This window comes from Felis catus, chromosome A2, assembly GCF_018350175.1.
Source record: "Felis catus isolate Fca126 chromosome A2, F.catus_Fca126_mat1.0, whole genome shotgun sequence".
Lineage (NCBI taxonomy): Eukaryota > Metazoa > Chordata > Mammalia > Carnivora > Felidae > Felis > Felis catus.
This window is the reverse complement of record NC_058369.1, coordinates 105,934,933-105,957,082: the sequence shown is the minus strand read 5'-3', so window position 1 is coordinate 105,957,082 and position 22,150 is coordinate 105,934,933. Positions and strand designations below refer to the sequence as shown.

Here is a 22,150-nt window from a genome sequence, read left to right as displayed (position 1 = left end):
AGAGTTTAATTTGAATTAATTACTGTGTTTGGAGAAGAAAAGCTCCTCTATAATTGTATATGTTGACAGTAAGAAAGTATATTTAGCACTTCTGAATATCTTTCTGTTTACTTAACATAAAAGCTTTATTAAAGTGAGCTGCAGAATTTCTCATTGATGAAAGCATTCTTGAAAAATAAGTGTTACCTTTAGTAGCAGTTACTGCATTCTCTACAAAGGCAAATTAGGCATGACCTGGGTCAACGAGTGGATTCAACTGAGAAAGGGTGCCTTGTGGTTTTTGGAATTCTATAGAAAATTTAAATTAAAATGATTTATACCATATAACTCTCTTGAAAAATGGAATTTGACAAAGAAAGCAGTCACTTAGAAAAAACATTCCATTAATGTATACCTAAGTACTATGAACTCAAGGACCTAAGGTTTTGAGTCACTAATTCCCTATGGCAAACACTTGGGAGGTTGGATATAGGAGTGGTTCCTCCTGCCCATGACCTCCCTTATCTGTAGAGTGGCCCAGGTACCAAGTGTACTCAATCCTTTTCAGTTACTCAATATTATTCAATATTATTCTAATAACATCTACCTCGCTTAGGAGTATAAAAATAAGTGATCTTACTTTTCTATTGTTAATAAGAAAAAAATTAAAGCAAACTAGAGAAGACCAACCACCTAAAACATCTAATACTTAAAAAAAAAAAAGTCACACACACACACACACACACACATGCACACACACACACACATATATACTGGAGGGGAAAGAGACAGAAAAAACTAATCTCTCCTGGGAGAGTTGTTTTCCAGTTGAGTGGAAAGAGAAATTAATCAGACAAAGGAAGGATGAAGGATCCCTTACAGAATTGAACGCCAAATGCTTATACCTTTTATTATGTCATAATGACATTTTACCTGAGTGCGGCATGAAAGAAAAAGGGGACAGTTTCTGAGCAAGACACAGAAACCCTGTTCCATGGGAGAGCCGGTAACTTAAGTCCTATCTTTTAGGGAGGCCTAAGCTCCACCCTAGAGCAAGCTTTAGGGATCCCCACTGATACCTACCCTCCGCTTAAACCTCTACTCACCACATCCCCATGCTATGCTTCAGTTAGTCCTGTTTTCATTTTGAAAAAGTAGAAGATATTCTCTAAGATGTAAGGAAAACGCTCTAGTTTCAGGGGAGTAGTTCAACCCTTCCGTTTATTCAGTAGACATTGAATAAACTTCTACTATTTTCGAAGCACTATGATAGGTCCAGGGGGAAGAAAGACTGCAAGAGGGAAAGAAGACATGGTCACTGAAAGGCTGACTTCAAATTGCTTAAAATCCTGCAGAGGAAATGGGAGCTGGGAGCTGTGGGGAGGTTTGAAACCAACAGATAAAAACATGAATACAATGAAGGAAGTAAAAGAGAGAAAGGATATCCTACATGCATCAAATCTAGAACAATTCAACTTTGTTTTTCCATTGGAAATAAAGATTTTATTTTCTATATGAGGGATTTCCGTAGTAATAAAGCAAACCCCAAATTTTATTCCTTGGGGTTTGTTATTTTCACTGATTTTGTTTTTTAAGAGCAATGAAGAGAAAAAAAGGGATCAAGGATTATTTGGTTGAAAATTTAGACTTTAGTTTCTGTTACAGGCTTTACATGTTTTGGCTTTTGATGTGTCTGGTAATTTAAACGAAGTAAATTATTAAAGTAAGATAGGCTCATCCCCCCATTGGAGTTCTATTAATAAAAAATGGAGGTCTGAAACCATAGTAACAAAACGCTCAACAGTAATAATTTATTTGACTTAATAACTTCTATCAGACTTACAAATGCAAATGAGAGAAATAAAAACATGAAAATAAAAATCTCTCCTTCAAAATATTTTATTATTTATAACCAAAATACATAGAAATTTACACTCAAGAAAAATACAACTAATTTATTTTAAGATATTAAATTATTTATAACAATTATTCCAATTCTTTCTAAAAAAGATTCTCTTGTACATAATCCTCTGAACTAAATTTTGAAAAGAAGGAGAAGCAGGTTATTAGTTAGTATTTAATGAAGTGTTGCTCCTTGCTCCTCCTGAGATCTAGTAGCTAAGAGTAATGAACAAATGGGTAATAGACATAACAATTTTCTACACTCCATTAAGCTAGCTAGGTAAATGGGTAAATAATACATATTACAAAAAAGGTCAATTTGCTATTATATTAAGAGGAAAAAGGAATAATGAAGGAATTATAGAATTTTTTCTGGACTGGACCTTAGAAAATATTTAATAAATCCTTGTTTTAAAAAGAGAAGAGAGTGGGAGGCATTCACATTAAGGAAACAAACAAAAACAATATTTTAACTTTACATGGAATCAGATGATTTTGGTTCAGAATCCAACCCTGCAACTGCAAAGATTTTGTCCTTGAAAAAGCCATTTAACCTGTGTAGGCCACAGGTTATAGGTCAAAAGATACATAACAACCTCATAGGATGGTCAGTTTCAGAGGATAGTCATCTTAAAAAAGATGCTCTCCTGGAAGATGATTTATAATCTGCATTGCTTTCCTCAAGTATAGTTTATAAGCTAGAAGCCGCAGGTCAGGAAGTTCTTGAAGGGGCAACACCAGGACTGGAAAGATGAGCTTATTCACCATCAGTTCTATGGGTTTGGTTAAGGTGTGCAGTGCTTGGATCCTCCAGGATTCATGTGGGGCCAGGTGAGCCTTGAATGCTCATGACTTATGGGCTAGTCTGTTTTGCCTGTAATTGGCCTTTCCCCCAGTGTACTGTACAAATGAAACTGCTTCCCACTTGTGCAGTCCCAGAACAAAGTTAGAGAACAATACCTTTTTAATAGGGACCCCTCCTGCAACCTCACTAATGGTCTCTCCTGATTGTCAGGACTTGATGGTTTGACGAAGAACTCACAGAGTTCTGGGAAGGCAGTTGTAACCCATAAGCTAACGATCAGACGCAGAGCCAAAGTACCCACTGGGGCCAGGGAGGGCCTCCTGAAGGCCACAGAAACACCCTTCCAGCTAGATCCGGGGCAACTGTGAACTGCTGCTCTTGTCTGAATTATGGACACAAGGCTCCAGGGCATTTCAATTTTCCTTGAAAATTTTGATATGTACTGTTTTGATTGTTTGTACAGTAAAATGCCAGTGTACTTTGAGGTAGAATAAGCCAGCCAAAGATTTTCTGCCCAAGTTAAAAAGTATCATAAAATCAGTGAGAAAGTTAAACCCATTACAGAAGCCTCTGGAGCCTTCGAGTCACCTGTAACAGACACCAGCCCTCTGGAAGTACAAACACTGTGTTTGCCTGCACTTAGTAAACAAGTGAACAGGTCTCCCTTTTCCCTGGGGGAGACTTCCTCAAATAAGAACAGAAAGTAAGTCCCCTAAAATCTCACTTCATGGAGTAAAGATGGCTGATCTTGGAGGATCAAAGAGACATCACTCAAAGAGCCTTAAAGAGTGAGTGTCACTCAAAGAGACATCAAAATCCCTCCAATTCCAAGTGATTAAGACCAAAAATACCTTAAACTCATCTCAAAAGAATATAGAATGTCAGAGGGAAATAACTAATGGTTTTAAAGATGTTCAGTGTCAGGAAAGCCTGAAGCTTTGTGCCCAGGAAGATGCTAAATGGTCAGAAAGAGTGGCAGAGTTGAAGGAACAGAAAAAAATGTTTGAAAACTTCAACACATGGGGTAACAGATTGGGAATGGTAAAGAGAGCCTATTAAATTCCAGGAATGATTCTGTGCTGAAAGTGATACACTTATCTGCTCTCTTTATAAAAGTTTACATGTTGATGGCAACAGGAAATTGGAAAGAAAGAGTAAATCAGAAAATGGAGGCCAAGATTATCAGTCAGGTGTCTAGCTGAAGAGATTCACTGATGATATTAACTTAAATGTTACCTTTAAAAAACTTTTAAGAGGAAAACAAGGAACATTCTTAAAGTACAGGAAGAAAATCAAATGCATAAATTACCTATAGTTCAAATCAAAAGTCTCCAACCAGAGCAATGTGAAAATTCACAGTTAAAGCAAGGCTCAAAGGTTTCAGCTGAAACCCCAGAGATTCCTGAACTATATCCTGAACACCTGTGAAATGCAACTTCACAGAAAATCAATGGGGGAGAGAATTTAATGCTTAGAAAGAGAGGAGAAATTTTCCAAAGTATATAAAAACATCAGCCGTAAGCATCAAACCCTTGACTCCTACAGGAAGATGGCCAAATACCTGGAGAAAAAAAATAAGGAAAGCACCATTCTTTCTGTGTAAAGTGGATTAGCTCTGTGAGCAAATAGCTCAAGAAAGTTGCTTGGCAGTTCTGTTGACCAAGGAAGAGCTCAAGGGATCCAGGGAAAGAAAATTTTCACAACGGGCAAAAAAAGGGCTGATTGGAATTTTAAATCTGGCCTTTTCTCTTCCTTTTCTTTTTCTTTTTTTTTTTTCTTTTTCTTTTCCTTTTCTTTTGAGAGAGAAAGAAAGAGTAGGAGCAGGGCAGGGGAGGGGCAGAGGGGAAAGGAGAGAGAAATCTTAAGCAGGCCCCACCCTGTCAGCACAGAGCCAGTGTCATCACAGAGCCTAACGCAGGGCTCAGTTTCACGACCCTGAGATCATGACCTGAGCCAAATCAAGAGTCAGACATTTAACTGACTGGGCCACCCAGGTGCTCCTAAGTCCAGCATCTTCAAGGGGACCATGTAGCTAGCACCTGCTATCCACATGAGGCCCAAGGCAGAGACCCACCAGGGTCAAGACATCTCTGCATCCTCAGGTCCCCAGGGGAGCCAGAGGGGTGGGCTATGAGGACCTCTAGGTGGAGGCTGATGTGCAGATTTGAGTCGCGTTTACAACAGGCACCACACCCCAACATCCACAGGCACAACGAGATATTGGATGTGTTTTCTCCTTAAATTCATTCCCAGTTGTGTCCTTTTAGCTCAGTTTGTTATTTAATTGAGGCTACATTCGCTCTCATTGAACTTTTCTATAATTATGTTAGGATTGTGTTTCTAGATATAAATGGCTTTAATAAAATTCTTAATAATATATCATTCCTAGTTCATTGCATCCTCTAGAATTAGATCTTATGAGTATTATATTTGAATTAATTAGTTCACTATTACTTAAAAAGTAATTAAAATTTAGCATGAGCTGGTAGGGACAATTGAAACATGAAAAACATTTTTAAATGCTATGAGATGTGACAAAAAATCTGTACAAGTAACCTCACATTTATTTCAATAAATGTTGAGTGTTTTAAAAAACAAAACAACACACGCAAAAAAAAAACCACCAAAATGACTATAATATCCCTTGCTAATTTATTGATTTTCTTATTTGTTTAGCCCCAAATTCATAGGTTACTTTAGGGGAGTTGACATTGATAAGTATTTATTTCTTTTTTTTCTCTGTTATGTGGTTTATAATGCTCACTATTCTTTAAACATTACTAAATTGTATGCAGTCAAAACAAAGTTTCCTTATAAAGCTGTAGTTTTTTGTTGTTTTTTACTTGGAAACAATCTCTTCTAATAATTTTCTATAATTTTTCTCTTTGGTATTTTTATGGTTTCAAATTTGTACATTTAAAAGTTAGAAGTTTAAAGTCTTACATAAGTAAATATTAGAAATCCAGCATCATTTTCCCTACATCACCTGCCAGTTTTCAAATATAATTTATAAGATAATTTCTCATAATTATTTAAAATGTCACTTTTATCAGTTACTAAATCCCCATATGTATTCAGCTGTATTTCCACTGCTTTATAACAGTGATTGTAAGGATTTTAAAAACCAATGGGATAGTGAAACTTTACTTTTTTTTTCCTAGACAGTTAATCTTTTAGGTGAATCTAGTAGCATTTCATCAAGTTCTCCGCGCCCAAGAACAAAAAAAAATATATAGATTAATTTAGGAGGATTGCCCTTTCCTTAATGTCTTCATATTTAAGATAAAGCATACTTTAGGTTTTGTTTAAATGTTTATTTATTTTTGAGGGAGAGAGACAGACAGACAGACAGAGCACAAGTGGGGGCAGGACAGAGAGTGAGGAAGACACAGAATCCGAAGGAGGTTCCAGGCTCTGAGCGGTCAGCACAGCCTGACACAGAGCTCAAAATCACTAACTCTGAGATCATGACCTGAGCTAAAGTTGAACACTTAACCTACTGAGCCACAAGCCACCCCAAGAAAAAGCATAATTTCGTATTAACTTCAGCTGTTATTCATACATTATAGTTTTGCCATCCATGTTTTGCATACTTATTTTTAGGTTTGTTTGTAGTCACTTTAACTTCTTATAATTATGAGTGTATGATATTTTGAGATATTAATCTTCTGTTTCCTCATCCTGTATCTTCCTCATTTTTTTCCTTCAATTGTGTGCACAGAAAATGCCTTATGAAAGGAATATGATGGGAAGATAAACCAAAAATATGCAGAACATTTTTGCTTTTTATGTGGAAAATCACAAGCCCGAAAGGAGAGTAAGGATTTGGAGAGTGAAGAAAATGCCTTGGCAAAAAAGTGGATGAAAGTAGGATTTGTATCAATCAGGATTCTCTTGGTTGCAGATGACAGAAACTAATGGCAGAGGCTCCATCTGTAACCATACACAAACCTAAACACATGTATATACCCCGCCCAGACTCCACAAGAATCCGAAGAGAAGCGAGGTAGGGCTGGAGTTTCTAATAAGTAGGCTTCTTCCAGCCTTATTTGTGACTCTAGAAACTTTCTGCAGCAGATGGGATGGGGACCCAATGAACTGTAGTGACAAACACATATCCTTCGGTCATTTTGTCAAGTCATTTGGAATTCATCTCTCAATTCTGTATTTTCAGGTGAGAAACAACAAGTTTCTATCACTTGCTACTGTTTTTACAGAATATTCTGTGCCACTCAAAATCTATAGACATATGTGTTTTCTCTTGCACTCTTCCCTTGATTTCATCGATATTTCACTAGGTTTGGGGTATATGTTTCATAGTCTGAGACAATTTTGATTGTTTCCAGGTTTGGAAGCTTTTCAGATGTTTTCTTTTATACGCTTCTGATGTCAATTGTAACATGCATATACAAAGGTAAATAAACAATTAGTATATAGTGATATATAAGTACAAAGTGATTCCCTCTCTCACAACACTGTCTCCAACAAAAAGAACAGCACCTCCAAAAAGCCACACCTCCCTGCCATGCCTTGCAAGGCCAAGGCACATGACCGCATGAGATTTTATTGTATGGATATGAATCCTAAGTGAGGCCAATGTCCTCTTCTTTTTTCTTTAGTTTAGAATTTCACATATAATTTATATACAGTACAATTTACCCTTTAAGTATTCAGTTCTGTGAACACTGACAAAAGTCCACCTTCATAGATTCACCACCACAATGAAAACAGAACAGTTCTGTCACCTCTTCCCCAAAGTAACCGCTTTCCCTTTAATGTCAATCAATCCCCACTCCACACTTCTCTTCCTGTTCCAATATGATGGCTACTCCAAGAATGTCATATAAATGGAATCCAACAGTATATCGCCTTTGAACGTGACTTCTTCCACATAATATAATGCATTTTAGTTTATCTATCTTGTTGCATGAATCAGTTCTTCACTCTTTTTATCGCTGAGCAATATTCCATTTTATGGGTGTACCTCATTTTACTTATGTCTTTATCAGTGGAGGGACATTGGATTTTTTTCCAGTTCTAGTAATTCCAAATAAAGCTATTATGCACATGTGCCTACTGGCTTTTGTGTAGACACAGGTTTTCCTACGAGTAATGCCAAGTTGGATTGCTGGGTCATAAGGTAAGTAAATATTTTCTTTTAAGAGAAATTGCCAAGTGGTTCTCCAAACTAGCTGCATCATTTAGAGCTTATTTCATTAATATACGAAAATTTCAGTTATTCTGCATCCCTGCCAGTACCTGGAGTTGTTACTTTATTAAAAAAAAAATTCTAGTAAGTATGTAGAGATATATTCATGTGGTTTGTCAGATGAATAAGGATGTTGGGCATCTTTTCACATGCTGCTCTGCCATCTCTATGTCTTCTTTGGTGAAGTGTTTGTGCTAATCTATTGCCATTAAAAAAACTTTTTTGTTGTTATTTGTTTTTTTATGAGTTAATAGTTGTTTAGATGTTATTTGTATACAAGCATCTTATCAGCCAATTCTTATGGCTTTAATTTTCAATTTCTTAAGTATCTTTATTTATTTAGAATAACTAGAGCAGAAATTTTTAATTTTGACAATCCAATTTGTTAGATAGTTTAGATAGATAGATAAGATAGATAAATAAATGATAGATGATAGATAGATAGATATATAGATAGATAGAATTTTGGGCAATGTATCTGAGATATCACTGCCTAACTGAAATTCACAAGGTTTTTTTTTTTTGTTTGCTTGTTTTGTTTTTTAACATTTATTTATTTTTGAAACAGAGAGAGAGTGAGCATGAACGGGGGTGGGGGGGGTCAGAGGAAGAGGGAGACATAGAATCTGAAACAGGCTCCAGGCTCTGAGCTGTCAGCACAGAGCCCAACGTGGGGCTCGAACCCACAGACCGCGAGATCATGACCTGAGCCGAAGTCGGACGCTTAACCGACTGAGCCACCCAGGCGCCCCTCACAAGGTTTTTTATAGATGGTTTTACTTAGAAGTTTTATAAATTAAATTTACATTTAAATTTATTACTCATTTTGAGTTCATATTGTATATATTGGAAATATGCACAGTGTTTAGAAAAATGGCTATCACATACGAATCACCATGTAAATATTTGCAAGGATAAAAGCTAGACTCATTGCCCCCAACAGAGTCCAGGCTCTGTCTCCTCTCTTAAGTTCACAACCCAAGATTAAAGGAATCTTTTCCTATAACTGTAACCTAAAAAGTTCACAAGAAGGCCTTTGATTATTTTGCTTGGTTGTATGCCCCCTCCTGTGGCATAGAGCGAAGGTGCTGAGAAGGAAACTCCATGCAGACTCACATGGGAATGGATTACAGGAGGAACAAATTAATACACAAATACAGAAAATGTGCTTTTCATTTTCCAAAAGAAGGTAAAGAGTGGAGCAAGCAGGAAAAAAATATCACTGTCTACTTTTGTTCCTCAGTTTTAATTCAGTGGAATTTCTTTCTAAGTGCTGACTGAAGTAGTCAAATTGGCCACAATGAAAGCTCAGAGAACAAGTTAGAATTTAGGTAATCTGTAAGTTGAAAGATAAGTACATAAATATCTGAAAATTCAAAGAATACTTTACCCCCTTATTACTACTAAATTAAACATATGTATAATAAATAAATATATCTATAAGCCTTAATTACCAGAAATAAAATTCATCTTACCTCGGTTAACAAATAACATTTATGTGTCTGATCTTTTTTTATATTGAAATATATTTGACATGTAACTGTGTAAAATTTCAGGTATCCAACATGTTGATATGATACATTTATATATTATAATATGATTGTGTGTCCCATCGTAAAGATTTCTGAGGTTCCTCAATCCAACAGATGCCATCAACCTCATATCACCAGTTCATATATGAATATGGACAGAGAAGCAAACATTTGACTTTTAGCTAATATTCTAATAGGACTTCCATTTATTATTGCCCTTATAAACTTATCTCTGAACTTAAGATCAGCTGTCCTTATCTAGATCATTTCAAGTGTTTTTATAAATTAATTTATCATCATTTCTGCGTGTAATGTTGCCCTAACTCAGCATTATATTTTAATACCTCAGAACATCTAAAAAAAAAAATCAAAGTATCCCATGTTGTATACTTTGGAAAATAAATCATTCTGAATAATTCTCTTGGCTTTACCCTTTCACAAATCCAGTTTATTTGAATTATATATATTGGTAAGTTATTTAGGATAATCAAAGGATTCATTAATTGACTGACTCCCTTTCTGGAAGGAGAACACAATGAAACAGAATGACTGGTGAAAGTGGTATCAGGACCAGAACAAAGGCTATGAGATATATAACTTCCACGGGGAGCAAAAAAGAGGAGAAGCAGTACATTTGGACTTCATGCTGGCAGCCTGAGCACCTCGTAGAATACCTGGATGCCACTGCCCCAGGGGGACGGCTCCTGGATGCCACTGCCCAAGTCGGAGGCTGTTTGCTGCCGTGCAGAGCTGGTATGTGCTTCCCCAGGTCCGTCTGCCAGACTGTCTGCTGATAAACACACTACTCTGAAGCACGGCGTGGGATAGCACTGCCTTGTCATCAATTTCCTGTATATACGTGAACCTGGAGCAAAGCAGAACTGATAGAAAAGATAGACTCTGGGGATTAGGAGTGAAATCCTGCAAAGAACCACCCCCGCCTTCTCACTTTGTATCTCTCCTAGCCAAACATGTCAAATGCCGAGCCGTTGGCAGGAGACAAGAGAGGAGGGGGATGGGCAAGTGGCATTATACAAGTAGACTAAAAGTAAGTGATACATACAACAAACTTTGTCTGGATTTCTACCTTTGGAATGAAAGTCATAGCTCATCAAACTGCTGAAATCGCTTTATGCGCTGCCCAGGGAGGGGTCCATAGGGCGTTTTGCATTCCCATCCTAACTCAGAGAGAAACTTTCACGATGTTGGGAGCCCCTGATGGCCTGCAAATGAAAGAGGAGGATGTCCTCAAATTCTTTGCAGCAGGAACCCACCTTGGTGGCACCAACCTCAACTTTCAAATGGAACAGTACATCTACAAAAGAAAAGGTGATGGTATCTACATAAAACTGAAGAGAACTTGGGAGAAACATGTGCTGGCAGCTAGAGCCACCATTGCCGTTGATGTCAGTGTCATATCATCCAGCGAGCGAGCTGTGCTGAAGTTTGCTGCTGCTCGTGGAGCCACGTCTATTGCTGGCTGCTTCGCTCCTGGAACTTTCACTAACCACATCCAGGCACCTTTGTGGAGCCGAGACTTCTGGTGGTTACTGCTCCCAGGGTTGACCACCAGCCTCTCATAGAGGTGTCTTTTGTTAACCTGCCCACCATCGCTCAGTGTAATACACACTCTCCTCTGAACTATGTGGACACTGTCACCCCTTGCAACAACGGTGGAGCTCACGTGGTGGGTCTGTTGTGGTGGATGCTGGGCTGGGAAGTTATGCCCGTGCAGGTCACCATGCCTGCGCATGCCTGATCTCTACTTCTACAGAGATCCTGAACACATTGAAAAGGAAGAGCAGGCTGCTGCTGAAAAAGTTGGGACCAAGGAGGGATTTCAGGGTAAAGGGACGACTCCAGCTCCTGAGTTCACTGGACTCGACCTGAAGTCGAGGACCGGTCTGAAGGCATGCAGGTACCCTCTGTGCCTACTCAGCAGCTCCCTCCTGAAGACTGGAGCGCTCAGCCTACCATTGAAGACTGGTGTGCAGCTCCCTCTGCCCGGCCACTGAATGGGCAGGAACAACCACTGGAGGGTCTTAAGCTGCTCTTCTACAAAGGCAAACAAAATAGAAATGAGGTTGACAGAAAATAAACAGTTTCAAAAAAACTGCCTAAATCACCAAAATTAAAAAAAAAAATAGGCTCTAACTTTTCCCCCAAAGTGCTTGTTAACAAAAATAAAAGAATAGAAAACCAAACAGGGAATAAATTAATCATAACTATTAAAAGCAATGCTTGTTGTCTACTTACTCAGTGCCAGCTTACATAGAAATTTCATTAAAGTTCACAACAATGCAATGAGACTGGTAACATTGGATATAAAATCAAGGTGATGAAATGAAAACTTAAAGGAGAGATAACTTGCCCTGAATTTTGAACGTGGTCGTCTTACTCCAAGTCCCGTATTAATGAACACACATACTGCCCCTCTCATGTCAGTGCTGCCCCCCAAAGTATGAGGAATGAGAAGCTTTCAGAGTAACAAAGCACCATCTAGGAAACTACATGACCTGAGAAGATACTCCTTTAGAAGGAGTTGATACTTGAAGAGAGGAAAATCCTCTTTAATTCCCTTATACCTCATGAAGCTTACCCTTGGCAAGAGAAATAAGGGTCATCTCTTCCTTTTAACATCAGCCCACCTGCAGTGTGAATATCTGAGAAATGTCTGAACTTGTGTCTCAGAAGCGCACAATATAACTCAAGATCATACTTACAATGGCCAAAAAACCTTATTTGTTATCATGCCTTTTCAGCCTACTGTATGGTACCCGGAATATAGGGAATCTTCACAGAAGTATTTCCAACATTCACCTAAGACTTAACTCTGGACAATTCACATAAGTTTTTAATCTCTAAAGTGGAATGGGGCTTTAAACATTATTTTTATACTTGCACAATTTTTGGAGAAAATAGAAAGCCAGCACCAATTATACATTAGCTAAAGTACAAAAATATAAGAATTGATAAAGCACAGAAATGATAAGAATAAAGCATGAAATGATTAACCAATTTATTCAATGTCCTGGGTTTGTTTTAAATATGTTTGGCTTGATGGCTTCAATTCCCCATACATATATTTTGGTATATAAATGCTCAATGGCATATTTGTATAACTTCCATATTGCTAGACTTGGAAATTTTCTCTTGTGCTTGCCTGCTCTACATAGGTTATTTATCATTTAACAAGGGTATTTGAGACTGTAGTTCTTTCATAACTTAATGTTTTCATTTATGTGTATATGGAAAGTTTTAAAAATCAAGCTGCTAGCACATGGACCAAGAAAACTTGTGAGAATGGCGATTTTCTCATTATTCATGACAATAAGTCTCTCCTATCATTTTCCTAAGGCTCTCCTCACTCCTGTGAAGTTTTATTCTCTTTAATGAACCAGTATATACCAGTAGGTTTATCCTAAGAGGTGACATTGTCATATGATAGAAGTCTCTGAATACTTAAAGGACATACTCCATTGCTGATATTTTCAAACTCCATGAAGTTTGGAATGTATGGTTCCTTATAATAGCTGCAACTCAAATTGTGTTCTGGGTTCTATAAAGAGAAAAAAATTCCAAAAAGCATAAAAATGAAAATAAAGATTTTCTGTGTCTTTTTAAAAAAATTATCAACTCACTAATTCATTTTGTCATGAATACATTCAACAGTATGAACCAAGCACTTTTTAAGAACATGTCTTCCAAAAAAATAAATAAATAAAAGAACTTGTCTCCTAGAGATGTAAATAAAAAGATGACTAAAATGCAGTCCTTCTCTCAGAGAAGTCTAGAAGAAACCACACAGCAAGTACTACCATGGTGCTGAGTTTCATATCAAGAGTAGGCATGTGAACAGTAGACGCACAAACTCATAGGAGCCATAATCTTCCAATGGACAGCAGAATGCAAACCATCGTGAAAGCCTTCAGAAAAGAGGGAGTTTTAGAAGTTTAGAAAAATGAGTTTTAGAAGGTAAAGATACATGGCACGGGGACTTTTGGTGTGGAGGAAACATGAGGTGTCCTGGCTCAGAGGATAAGGATGCATGGCTCATGATTGGCACTCTGAGTGATTCAGAAAGGCAGGTGATGAGTTTGAAGAGTTGGAGACCAAATCATGGAAGGCCATAGATTCCCTGCCAGGAGTTTGATATTATCCTCTGAGCAATGATTTGATACTGAATTTTATGTTTCACTATTTCTCTAGGGAACCTCAACTAATACAAATGGGAAACCACCGAAAGGTTACAACTAGAAATAATGTGATCCGTTTTACAGAGTGGAGAGTAATTTCAGTGATATGAATTTTATTCTTTTGTTAATTTTTTAAAAAGTGTGTGTGTGTGTGCATTTCGTATCTACTATGTATTAGGTACTAGGATGGCATTAAGGTTACAAACATTAAAAAAAAAAAAAAGTAAACACAAACCTTGTCCCCATAGTGAGTTAAAATACTTACAACATACATTTGTTAGAAGGGAGATGGAGTAAGAGATTATTGAAAAACCCCATCAAGATATAATTGGAACAGAAATGTCAGGCTTGGGGAGCCTGGGTGGCTCAGTCAGTTGAGCATCTGACCCTTGCTTTCAGCTGAGGTCATGATCTCACAGTCATTAGATGGAGCCCTGTGTCAATCCCTGTGCTGAACGTAAAGCCTGCTTGGGGTTCTCTCTCTCCCTCTCCCCCTACCCCTCCTCCACACATGCATTCCCTCTCTCTCTCTCTCTCTCAAAATAAATAAACTTCAAAAAATAAGAAATGACAGACTTGTTATAACATAGATTAGAGAGATATCACTAACAAGACCCTAGCAAAACAAATGAATGTAGGGTAGGGGTGATTGAAGAGTGAAAAATAAATCAAAGATGATCCCCAGGTGTCTGTCTTGGGAATAGTGCAGAAATCACATTCACAGGAACATTAAGCAATTCATTTCAAAGAGCTAACCTATACGGTCCACAGATCTAGGTGCTTCACATAGATTATTCAATTAGTAAAGTAATCCTATGGAGTAGGTATTATTATCTCCTGCTTCTTCTGCAGGTAAGGAAACTGAGAATGGGGAAGTTGGAATGTCTAAACTGACACATCTTGCATGTGGCAGAACTGAATTCAAACTCAGACAGGGCAGAAGCCAACCCATGTCCTTTCCCTGCAGCATGGTGACCACAGCGTGCTGCCTCTCACGTGGTTCTCGGATGAGCGAGCCAACAGAAAGATACAGAGCTTTAAAAAAATGTAAGTTTTTACAATGCCACACCTTCATTTGGATTGTCATGAGTCTGTAGTTCACCAAAGATAGTTTCTCTATTGGATTTCTCTGCCGATTGCCAAAGATAGTTCCTCTGTTCGATTTCTCTGCCATGTGAGTTTAGCATGATAAATTAACAATCTTTTGAAAGTCATAAACCAACACATACTTACTGATTGAGAGATTTATTGAAGTAGAGAGGTTTTCTCTTAATGAACTACTTATAAATCATTAACCCAACACTTCCTTCGCACCATTTCAGCCACTGCAAAATGACATCCATTGTGTATATTCACTGATTGGGTACATGTACTTGGTTCTGATTTACACCTGATAATCCTGTTCCAGAAATGATCTAACTACATTTAACATAAAGGTGCTCTCACTATACTTTTGAACATTATCTTCAAGCATCATAAAGATAGGCTGTGCCACTTTTTTTTTTAATTGCAGAAAAAGCTCTTCAATGCCAAATGATACCCAATATTTATGTAGCGCTTATGTGTCAAGTACCCTTATATGCACTTCATAGATGCTGCGCATCTATTCTTGATGATGGCCTTATGAGATTTTGATTATGATTATTATCTCCATCTTACGGATGGAGAAACTGAGACATTAGGTAACATCGAGGTCACAGGATTAGAAAGCAGCAGAGCCAGAAGTAGAACCAGACTCCAGAATCAGCTCCTAACACTACATTGCCTCTGATCTAAAGGATCTCCATCTTTCAACCCTCAGCCTTCCACTCCTAGAACAAGTTCTATTCTTTCTTAGGTAATAATAAAAAGCAAGAGTGGTGGAATTCTCCTAAGCCATAAAAAAAGGGTTGGGACTAGGTGAGAATTTTGAGTCACTACAGTCCATACAGTACAGATTTGAAAAGCCCTAATCACATTAATCATTTTCTTTCCCTTCCATATAAGTCCAGGAACTGACACCCGGACCTCATGTCCCACCTTCCACTCAGGAAGTAAAGCCAGGACTAAGTTCCCTGCTGCTACAGACGGGGCAGTGCAAGATCAGATAAAACTAATCAGTAACTAACCATGGCTGCGAAGAGAAAGGTAACAGGGCTCAAAATCAGAGACCTTGCCAATAATTTACCTGCCACATCATTAATAGGGACTTTGCACTTTTTACTGCAAGATTGAGACAGCATGGATAGAAGAAAAAGCAAACATTTTAGATTTAGACAAGCTTCGAGTTTGGGTGTGGCCCTGCCATTTGCTTGGTGAGTGACACCAAAGAACACATTTAATCTCCCAGGTCTCTGTATTCTCATTTGCAAAAAGGAGACTAAAACAATTTTATTATGTTATAAGAGATTTAACTATGTAAATTGTAAAAGCACTTCTTAAAGACGAGATATTATCATTAGAGCTAAACAACCAGAGTTGATTATCCTTGGTGGTTATACACATGATCTGACTGGCCACCATTCTGAATATGTACTACTGGGTCAAAACATCTTTTCTATGGGGTAGGCCATATTTTATTAGTATTTACATGCAAAGCAATACCTTTTAAATATACCTGTATATATATATTCTTTAAAAAATGTTTGTATTCTGCTTTCCAAAATACTGTATTTGGATATTTGGCTTCTCCCTTTCATATCTCTCCTTAGTATCTTGACCATATTAATGATACCTAGTGAAATCTTTTTCTGGGAAATATGAAAAATATGGATACTGGTAAAGAGCAGATACAGAATGAGAGGAATGTTTTTAGTGGGAAATTTTTCACAAATAGCTTGTTTGTAACAAGAGGGTTTAAATCATTTTTCCCTAGCCATTTTTTATTGGGTATCAGAGGGGTGTGTGTGTGTGTGTGTGTGTGTGTGTGCGTGCTTGGAAAACTTATGATCTTGAAACCTCTTTCCTGAATTACCTTATGAAAATTATAATTACTGAATATTACATAAGAAAATAATAATGAGAAAAAGAATCTATGTATTATCTTTTGTCAAAAGAGAAGATAAAATCTATTTAAAAAAAAGATTTATGTAAGTCTTACACTAGAAACTAAGTCTATAATTCAGCAAGTAATTATTTTTTTGGTTTTGTTTAAGGAAGAAGGAAATTATTGCAATTATAACTTTCAAGCTTCTATTTCTTCTGAAGAACATATTTTTAATGGCAAAGGCCCAGCATCCTGAAAAAAGATTTTATTTGTTTCAGAGAAAATAATTTCCAGGTAAAATCCAGATACAGGTGACAACCTTAGTAAAAAATTATTTCGAACTAACCTCTTCTAAGGAATTTGGGACCAAATAACAGCTCTGACTAGAGAATAAAATGATCTGGAAGGAGACACAGCAAGTTCAAGAAAATACCTACCTTGAGAAACAAGCAGAAAAGTGAGTAAGTTCAGATGTGCTGGTTAAACTTCACCTGTAATGGAGAAATTTCATTTATATTAATTCAAGGCCTATATTAAGTCAATGACTACAAGGTTTTTGCCTTCATTAATTAGATAACTCATAACTTCATTTATGCTGTGCCCCTAGTATTTTTGGAAATCATTCAGATACAAAGCCCGTGTGAGAACAGATAATGATCATGCATACGAATAACTATATTTTTAATATCAGCACCAAAATAAGTGTAGACAATCTTTAGCACTTTCATTCTAATGTGAAATATAGGCTTTGCATTTCTTCCATATCTAAAAATGTGACCTATTTCTCATGTACTTTCCAAGTGAGAAAGGAGACAATTAAGGAAGTAATTGAAAGACATTTGAAATGTAACATCGGTTTTTTAAAAAGCGTAATATAAAACTTTCATAGAATTGGTTATATCCCATGATTGAGAGATGCTCATTTTCTTTAAGGTTTTTTAACAGATTGCATGGTGTCACGAAATGAGATGCCATTGCATTTAATACCGTAACAATATCTGAAAGACAAACTCAAAGACATAGTACTCTCCTTCACCATAAATGTAGCTGAAAAAAAAACAAAAAAAAACAAAAGTAAGTTCAATGGAGAACACATTGTACTACTGGTATAGTCATGTGATACAGTGATGCAGGCTTTGATGATGACTAAACACTAATATGACATCTGCAGATGATTCTTTGGGTCCTGAAGTCTACCCAGTAACTGCACTGACTGTGTAGTGAGAGTGTCCTCTGTTAAAGCTATCCATCTTCTGCTCAGAAGCTTTTATTAATAAATGTGAACTTAGATCCAACACCGATGGCTTTCTAAATTTGGAGACTGGATACAGAATCCTTCTGTAATGGTAATTAAAAATTTATGTGCATTTTAAGAAATCCAATTCAATAGCAAATTCTTTTGGAATTATCCCTTTCGTATTAGAAGGATTTTTATTTAAAAAAAATTTTTTGGCATCTATTGCCTCTTATATTTATTACATCAATTAATCTAAAGACACGAACTCTTTCAAATAGCACTAAAAATATTCCATAAGTTATATTTTGGTTAAAATTAGATCTCTGGATCTGGGAGAAAACTAACATTAGGTATAGGGGTAAAAAATCCTTAGGATATAAGGTTTTGTTTACTAGAGAGCCACAGTTAGCTCTCTTCAACATTTTGTTGATGTTTGAAGGTAGCCTCTAGTAAAGGATATTAAATTATGTAATTGTGAAGTAGTCACGATTATTCTCTGGGGCAGCGAAAGGCAGCTCAATGTACCACCCCGAAAGATGCCTCTTTGCCATATTGATTATTTTGAGCTGTAGGCCCTCGAAAAACAACAAAGGCAGGAGAGGCTTTCTCTGAACTCCATTTATCTGTCTAAAGACACATTCTCAAAAGGTACTCAGTGGTCCCCAAATCTACCCAGAAATTTCATCAACCAGAAAGAATTGACTCTTACCACAAGAGAAAAGCCTGGAAGTCCATTCGACCTCCAGAAAACTTTCATAAACTCTCATACCCCTCATGTATTTTACTGAGGGCACATTCATCTTTCCAAAAATCATTTATTCTCCCTTAAAAGGCCTATACTCCTCCCATTTCCCTACTAAGATAGTATTTAAGCCTGAATCCTATGAGTTACTCACTTTTTCCTGGGCATCTCTCATGTATATGTGACTTGTACGTGTTAATAAATTTATTTTTCCCTTGTTGGTCTGGCTTTTACCATAGGGACCTCAGCTAAGAACTCAGAAAGGTGGGGGTTGGGGGGAATTATTTTTTCTCCCCTACAGCAGGATACCAGAAAAGTTATAAATATTAAGCACTAATATCACTTATATTGACCGAGGTGTAGGCTCTATATGACACAGCCTCTAAAAATTTCATTTCCGGTACTGTGTGGAAATGGAATGGGAGAGAAGTCCTTTGATATGAAATCCACACATGTCTTCATGAAAGAACTTTCCCCTATTTACAAGTAGATTTCTGCAAACCTGCCCCAAATGGCAACTACTTAAATTAAAATATAATTATGCTTGGTTTCTTGAAGTCCAATAAAGGGTTAGCACATACTATGTTTTCTCTTCTCTGAAATAATTCAATAGCACACCAGGATAACTTTTTAATTTATTTCATTATAATAGTAAAATCCTCATAGTAAAAATCTCAAACTGTTCAGAGGGTAAAAAGCAAAAAAAAAAAAAAAAAGTCCCTTTTACCCAAAACAACCCTGAAGTTTTATCCCACAGAGGTAAGCACTGTTTACAGTTTCCAGTGCATCTTTGCAAAATTCTTGTAATTTGCATTAATTTTTAAGTCTTCTCCAAAGGGTAGAATGATCTCAATTTGGACAAAAATAAAAAGAAATAAGTAATGAATATGATGAAATTAATGCATCAATTGAGAACTTTCTCAGGTAGAAGCTTTTGACTTTTTTGTGCATGGATACAGGCTATGTGTGCAATCATATAGTAATGATGTAACTATCACAAATGGTCTAAACTTACTCAAAAGGAAAACTTACAAGTTACCAGAATATTACTATTTATCACATAGAAAATCTCCTAAATTGGAAAAATAAAAAAAAATCATTTTAAATATCAAGTTTTGAATGTTTTACATAAAAATTTTCATTCTACACTCTACTAAGGTGGGAAAAGCAATTAACAATTGTTTGGGGATTGGAAAAACACCTTGGCTGTTTTTAATGCAATTTGTGGAAATCTTGTGTGTTTTGTGGTTACATGTTTGCCCACTCCAGCCATCTGCAGCACCATTTTAAAAACCTGGTAACAAATGTCATTATTAATTCCAAAACACAGTCTCCAAATAGGCCAAAGATTTCTGGAGAGCAAAACAAGTGGCACAGACATTAGGAAATCTCTTCAGTGACACGAATGAAAAATTCAAAAGAAAATATTTTTTATCCTAATGAGGGAAGAGAAGGGAACGTACATAAGAAAGAATTATGAGAACAAAATGGGCAGGATTCCAATTCACTTAGTTATATCCAATTTATCTTCATTTGCAATGCATGTTAATTTCAAACAGTTCCTCATACTGAAACTAAGGATTTCTCAGTTACTAATAAGTAAGCCCCACAAATGCACAACTAATAAAATAGTTATTAGTAGGTATTTATTAACTTTCTATAGATGGAAATGGAATCACCTGAGAATAAAGACAAAATGATAAATGATCAACAATGGTAAAATAGTTTAATAAACCTGGTCACCTGCTAAAATTTTTTTTCCACCAATTTTACCAGGATAAGAAATCTTAGGAAAGAATGCGTAGCTCTGGGAAGAGGTCTTTCCCTATCTTGACCTTTAGGTTTTCTGCAGGAAACACATTTATGACTTTTCTTCTGTTGACCTTACAGGAAACATATAAACATATATATGTCCATCTCTCCTATTCTTTCATTCCAGAAAATCACTAGGAACCACCGGGGGCTGTTTGGTTGGGTGCATACCTACCTGAGCCTTGAGAATACATCTGGTCCTTAGCAAACCTCATCTGGACAGAAAAAACAAAACAAAACATGTCTTAAAAACAAAACTCAGATGTGGAAAAATAAGGTTATCCAAATCTTGTTTGCCTTTGACTTCAAAGGACTCCTATATGGGATAAACTTTGAGGAATATGAAAAGAGAAGATTTGGCTCAAAGAACAGAAGGATCAAATCAAAGTACAAAGTTGTGAGAAAGAGCCCGAAAAACATTTTACTGTGGTTGGAGCCATTGGCCGTGCACTTTGAACAAAACCAAGTTCACACAGAGTAGTGAACTTAGTGAAGAAGTGAGTGATGCTAATGATGGCATTTTAATTGTTATAATTGAATAATATAACTTACTTAAGCTTGAAGATTTTTTTTCTTTTTATCCAAGCCAAAGTAAACTGACATATATTATTGAATACTGCAAGTTTTTATTTACCATTAATTCTGAATGTGGAGATTAATTAATTATTCAAGTACACTTGGGGTGAAAAAAATCACTATAGTACTTACTTGAATTTCTAAAAATCAACATTTTACATATAAATAAGGGTAGTCTACCCTAACTGCATTGTATATCTACTCAAAGATGTCATGTACTTACTACTCTAGTAATGCTGTTATCATTCAAATATGTTTTCTAAACTCTCTTACAATAAAATGTTAAGCCCTTGAGGAAAATTACCTCTAAACTTCCATAGGATGTTTAATGTTTTCTTCTGGCCACAAAATAATATATCCCTCGTGTGAAATTTTTTGAAGAAATTTTAAAAAGAAATATAAAAATAAAATTATTCATGATTTCTTTGCCACATTAACCTTTTAATGTATATTCTTCCAGAACGCTCCTGTGAACTTGTTAGATGGAGATATTTTACATAATAGTATCATTCTATATATGCTTCATTTTCCTTAATATATAGTACATGTTATATATGATATATAACATATATGTAATGTATATATCCTATACAATACATACATATATACAGTTAGTAATGTGGTTATATATATTACTAAAACTTATTTATTTATTTTTTTAAACTTTCTAAGTCAGTAAACATGCCTCATTAAATTCTTTATTAGTGAGTAATGTTTTATTAAATGGATCTAACACAAACTTTTTAACACTTTTTTCCAAACTACTTTCTGAAAGTGTTCCAAGATGTTCTAAATTACAAGAAGGGAGAAGAGAGTCATGTGGATCAAACAAAGTGGAAACAGTTGTAAAAGTTTTAATTGCAGGACTTCTCAGAGTGTTCAGTATGCTAATTCGAATCATGAACTTTCAAATGTGGAACATTTTATTATGCATTTACAAAACAAAATAAGCCACTGGAGTTTTTATTTGATAAAATCTTATTAATATTCTGATTTAATCATCCCCTATCTTTGGGCTTTTAGGCTGTTTTAAGTTTATTAACCATTCTTAATAATGCTTTGGTAAACATTTTCAGAATTCATCTTTGCGCATTTTTCTGATTATTGCCTTCAAATAAGCGATTATTTCCTTCAAATAAGTGTTAAAAGGTTAAAGCGTTTAGATATAGGATTGCCTGGCTTATTCACAGATTTA

General features: G+C 36.2%; 1 long non-coding RNA gene across 2 annotated transcripts; it reads left to right on the top strand.

Moving 5' to 3' along the window:
* Window positions 1-901: 901 nt before the first annotated feature.
* On the top strand, window positions 902-21,941 carry LOC109497474. 2 transcript variants are annotated; one of them, XR_006594246.1, is made up of 5 exons: window positions 902-985; window positions 14,591-14,670; window positions 16,867-17,045; window positions 20,507-20,876; window positions 21,731-21,941. It is a non-coding gene; the product is annotated as an uncharacterized LOC109497474 (long non-coding RNA). The 2 variants fall into 2 exon arrangements; XR_006594245.1 differs by lacking the exon at window positions 902-985 and having other exon boundaries at window positions 14,478-14,670; window positions 21,731-21,940.
* The last annotated feature ends 209 nt before the right edge of the window (window positions 21,942-22,150 follow it).